We start from the raw sequence: 5,745 nt of genomic DNA, 5'->3' as shown, positions 1-5,745 counted from the left end.
GAAAAATAAGAGAGAGACAAAAGATGGGGTTGAGAGGATCAGACCAAAATGGCTGATGCCTTTCTTTATTGTGCTGCAGTATATATAGGGTAAAGTACGTGACTTATGACATTCACAAGGTTGTTTTTAATCTCAAGATACAATCACCAGACCCTTACCATTGTATACAGAACACAATCAGATAATCTATCTTCTATGAAGTATACATGATAAGATAATCTATCTTCTATGAAATGTTGCCAAAACCAAACATCTTGGAGCCTTAAGGGCTATAAAAATTCTTGAGGGTGGCGGGACAGGGAGCTTAGGAACATGCCTAAGGCTCTGCATACCTGCCGAGCAGCTCCCAAGACTTAACCCTTCACGGGTCGTCCCCCGCAACTCCCCTCTCTTTATTTTTTAAAAGCTCCATAAGATGTCGGTGTTGCAACATGTTTTTATGTATTAAAATTCTCATATGTAAAAATTCTTTAACAATGCTGCGAATAAGGCAAGGAGCTAAACAAATTACAATAAGCACAACAGTCAGAACCGCGCCCACAGCAATTATGCTTCGCCACAGTGAATGAAGGCTAGGGAAGTTAGAAAATAGATTTTGTAAAAAATTATCGACAGTATCAGCTATATTTAAAGTAGCTTTTGGAGAATTTTCAATGTTAAGAATTTCATTATGCAATTGTAACAGATCTAGAGAAACATTAGTATTAAACCAAATTCCTTGTAGATGTTTTTTCACTTTATCCCACGGAAAATCAGATGTATTGTAAGGCTTTTTTGTAACACAAATCCATTTATAATTAGCATGGCATTGAATTTTCATGCGAAAATTAATGCTCTGAACTTGTTCTCCTAGAACTCTAACCACATCATATAAAGCGGATAATCTATCTTCTATTTTTTTATCTATATCTTCTTGTGTTCCCATTACTTTAGTAACATTATATGACAAGGAATCTACAGTATGAGCAGCTTGAATGGATTGTGCTAGAGATACAGAAGTGGTAACAGCAGTTGCTATAAGGGTGATTAAAGATACTATACCCAGAATAATCAGGCTTACACTTCTTTTAGTGCGACTAAGAGCCATGTTAATGCGCTGTAACACTTCTAAAGCAGTCTCATCATACCAATCTTCAGTTATTTCAACAGGTAACATTACAAAAGCAGGTTGCTTTACTATAATAACTTGTTCTCCTTTGGCAACACCTCTAATGCAATTAGTAAGTATGCAATTAGTACAATTTAAATGATAAATATTCAATATTCAGTGTTATATCCACATGGCCTTGTATCAACATGAATGGGTAAGGGACACAAGCTCGGGGATATAAAAATCCTGTAACTCCCACATTACCATATTTACTCCCACTAATATTGGGTTGTAAATATAGACTATTGCCATGACCAAAAGCAGCCAAAAGTTTCCACAGTTCTGTTTGATATATATTAGCAGTGTTTACAGAGAGAATGGGTGGATGCTGTCCTCGATATTCGGGGAAATCAGGTGTTCCCCCAGGTGCCCAGTCCCATAAAAGGGTGGCATTGGCATTGTTGATGTTGTACACCGATGCAACCCGGGCTCGACATAAAGTCCAAGGAGTGTCTATTCCTATGCCGATGCTTAAATGTTTGTCACAGAACGGAATGTCGAGAGGTCCGGTTCCGTCACGGTACGATCTTTTTCCGGTTTTTTCATCAATGCCAGAAATAGTCACTCGAGGATAGGATATATCAGCTGACACCTGTATACAGTGAGGATGCTGTAACTGATAAGAAAAGCACATAGGATATTGCGTAGTAAGACCGTAAAATGAGATATTAGCTTGCTGAGGAGAAATGTGGATGTCTGATTTTCCTCCTAAAAGACTTGTATCATTGACATAGACAGGTACTATTTCTTTATCCCATCCTAAGGATTGAATCATAGGCGGATCAGGAATGTATGCCCAAAAAGCCGCAGCCGCCCCGTTTTGTATCCGCTGTAACAATAATAATAACATGATCAGTATATTTGTAGGCGTCACCGGAGGTTGTACATGAGCCTCATTCCAAGCATATCGCATCAACGCCTCAATCTGCCTTTGGGTAGGCAGCTCACTCGTGGGCTCGCCCAATGTCATGCGGTGCATTTGATATGTCAGGGAGTTCCTCCGCCGCGCGTACCAGCCTCTCCGGGATCCAGCGCGGCGCTTCGGCATCCTTGTCCCTGTGGATTATATGGAATTCCTGTCTTATGATGAATTTGGAAAGAAAGACAAAAACGTTGGAAAGAACGGCTAGTATAACCGGGTCCATTATCAGTTTTAAGGGTGTGGGATTCCTGAAACAGAAAAGCAAAACAGCAAATGTTGAATACAGTGACGAGTTGATTCTCTGGTGTGAAGGGAGGCCATGAGAAAATTGGAAAAAGGTGTCGATAGAGACATGAACATATTTAAGACGCCCAAATTGGGGAATGTGAGTGACATCTGTTTGCCAGAGATGATTAGGGCGTAAACCTCGAGGGTTGATACCATATTGAGGGAGAACAAAGAATTGAGGACAGGCAGAGCAAGATTTAATGATTTGTCGTGCAGCTTCACGGGAAATCTTAAATTGTAACCGTAAAGAATGACTATTTTGGTGATGTAAGTTATGGGATTTTCGGGCTGCATCGATAGCTGATTGAAAAAACACTTGTTTAGTAAGAACGTCTGCAGTGTGATTGCCTTGTACGAGGGCACCAGGAAGGGTGGAATGTGCACGAATATGCCCAAAAAAACACGGGTGTTGGCGACGGTGAAGAACCTGTTGAATCAATGTAAATAAGTTAAGAACTTCAGGAGAAGTTGTGCCGATAATTGGAACAGTTTCAAGCATCTGTAAGGCACCGACCACATAGGAGCTGTCTGTAAATAAATTGAAGGAAGTGGGTACAGTCAGCAATGCTTGATGGACTGCAAATAATTCTACAACCTGCGCAGAAGAAAAACTGGTATGTGCGTAATAGGTTTGATGGTTAATAATTAAAGCTGCAGTTCCATTAGAAGATCCATCTGTAAATATAAGTGTCGCTTCGGGAATGGGTTGTCGGCGAACTATTTTTGGAAAAATAAAGGCATGAAAGCTAGCAAATTGTAACAATTTATCAGAAGGATAATGATGAGTAATCCGTCCCGGGTAATTTTCGAAAGCTATAGACCAATTATCTGAAAATTGAAAAAGCCAATCTTGTTCTAAAGCATAAGGAACACAAATGAAGGGGGGTTCCATACCAAAATACTGGATTGCCTCGCGACGTCCCTTTGCTACAATTTTTGCAACAAGCTCATAGTAAGGGAGCAGATGTTTAGTTGGAGTAGCAGATAGATATATCCATCGCAAAGGTTTATCTTGATAAAGAACCCCTGTAGGTGCTCGGGGGGTAGGAAGTATATACAAACCCCATGATCGTTGGTAATCACAATAAGTAATCTGTTGTTGTCTAATAGCTTCTTCTATTGATTGTAAGGCTGATCGTCCTTCTAGAGAAAGTGTTCGGGGTGACGCAGGGTCAGAGTCACCTTTAAGGATGTCAAATAATGGCTGCAAGGTATAAGTGGGTAATTTTAAATAAGGGCGTATCCAATTAATGTCTCCTAGAAGTTTTTGAAAGTCATTTAGAGTTTTTAAATGATCAGTCTATAATTGTACCAATTGGGTGTTATAAACACGAGGGTATAAGGAGAAACCCAAATAATTATAGGGAAAGTGAGTTTGAATTTTTTCATCAGCAATGACAAGACCATTAAGGCTTAAATGTTTCTTTAGAATAGAAAAAGCTTGATACAATAAATGTTCGTCAGCATGAGCTAATAATATATCATCCATATAATGAACTAAATATAACTGAGGAAAACGTTGACGAACAGGAGCTAATGCTGTAGCAACAAATTTTTGACACAGAGTAGGGCTATTAGTCATCCCTTGTGGGAGGACTCTCCATTGATAACGTTGCATAGGCTCTTTAAAATTAACAGAGGGTAAACTAAAGGCAAATCTTTTACAATCTTGAGGTGCAAGAGGAATAGTGTAAAAACAATCTTTTAAATCTATAATAATGATATAGGATTTATCAGGTATAGCGGAAGGAGTGGGCAACCCAGGTTGTAGGGCTCCCATATGCATCATTGTTTCATTTACCTTACGAAGGTCTTGTAGCAATCTCCATTTCCCAGACTTCTTTTTAATAACAAAAATTGGGGAATTCCACGCAGAGGTAGAGGGTTCAATATGCCCAAGCCTCAGCTGTTCCTGCACCAGCTGTTGTGTGGCAGAAAGTTTTTCTTGTGTCAGGGGCCACTGATCGACCCATACCGGTTCCTTAGATTTCCAATCAATAGGATCGGCATGTGTCACAGGAGAATCAGAGGTCCCTAGGGAAAACACCCCAAGCCTTTTCGATCTTGATTAGATTTTAAATCAAGGGGTAAAACGATGCCTTGATGTTGTTTACCTAAACCTTGGTTTGGGAGTAAGCCCTGATCTAACATCAAATCTGTTACCGCGGGTGAAGGACTATATAAATAAACACCCATCTTGCTTAATATATCACTCCCCCACAGATTAACTGGAAGATGGGGCAGAATATAAGGTTTAAATTGGCCTGTATGGCCATCTTTATCCCTCCAAGTAAGAAGGGACGAACTTTGTTCTGGATTGGTAGTTTGGCCAATACCCTGAAGAGTGGAAATAGCTGTTTGTTTAGGCCATGTAGTAGGCCAGTATTTATCAGAAATAATGCTAAAATCGGCCCCTGTATCAAGCACTCCGCGGAAAAGCTTACCATTAATGCGTAGCTCAAGTTCTGGTCGTGCCTCGGTAACATTTTGCACCCAATAGGCGTCAGAGGACCCGAAACCTTTGTCTTGATGGTCTCGGTTAATTGCTCTTCCTTGTATAACTAATGGAACTAAAAGGAGTTGAGCTATACGTTGTCCTGCATTGATTACAATAATTTTGTTAGGAGCGGAGGCTAATATTTTTATCTCTCCTGTATAATCAGAGTCAATCACACCAGGATGAATAAGTATTCCCTTTAAAGACGCGCTGCTGCGCCCCAAGAGCAGTCCAGCGGTTCCCGGAGGTAAAGGCCCAAACACTCCTGTGGCAAGGGTTTGAACCCCCATCTCGGGTGTTAATACCGTGTAGGAGGTGGCACAGAGGTCCAATCCCGCGCTGCCTCTTGTGGCTCGACAGAGGTCTGCAATGGTTCTTTTGGAACCTGCAGTGTTGCCCCATAACATTGTTTCGGGGCCAGGGGCTGGCCCCTCACCCAGTTTCCCGAAACCGGGGGTAAAGGATTACCTTGAACATCCGTTTTAGAACGGCAATCTCGGGCCCAATGCTTCCCCTTTTTACATCGTGGGCATAAATTAGGAGTATTAACAGAGCTTTGTTGTTTTTGGGGGCACACTGCAGCCCGATGGCCAGGTTGACCACAAACAAAGCAACCCGAATTACCTGACTTTTGAAGTCCTTTCTTGTTCCGGGCTTGCTGCTGAAAAAGTACCTCTTTAATGCTTTTTCCTTGTAATGCTGCTGCCATAGCAATGCCTTGCATATAGGAGGGTCCAATGTCAGCACAAATGCGAATAAAATCAGACAGATCTCCCTTTTTTCGATAAGGTCTTAAAGCAGCTTGACAGGCAGAGTTAGCGTTTTCAAAAGCCAATTGTTTTGCTAATACCATCCCAGCCTTTTCATCTGACATTATCTTACCTATAG

The 5,745-nt window shown here is 41.0% G+C and overlaps 1 pseudogene; it reads right to left on the bottom strand.

Moving 5' to 3' along the window:
* Positions 1-286: 286 nt before the first annotated feature.
* Positions 287-2,198, bottom strand: LOC138929917 (endogenous retrovirus group K member 9 Env polyprotein-like; annotated as a pseudogene).
* Between the last annotated feature and the right edge of the window lie 3,547 nt (positions 2,199-5,745).

The sequence above is a fragment of the Ovis canadensis genome, chromosome X (genome assembly GCF_042477335.2).
Source record: "Ovis canadensis isolate MfBH-ARS-UI-01 breed Bighorn chromosome X, ARS-UI_OviCan_v2, whole genome shotgun sequence".
In the NCBI taxonomy this organism is placed as follows: Eukaryota; Metazoa; Chordata; class Mammalia; order Artiodactyla; family Bovidae; genus Ovis; species Ovis canadensis.
This window is presented reverse-complemented; position numbering and strand designations above follow the sequence as displayed.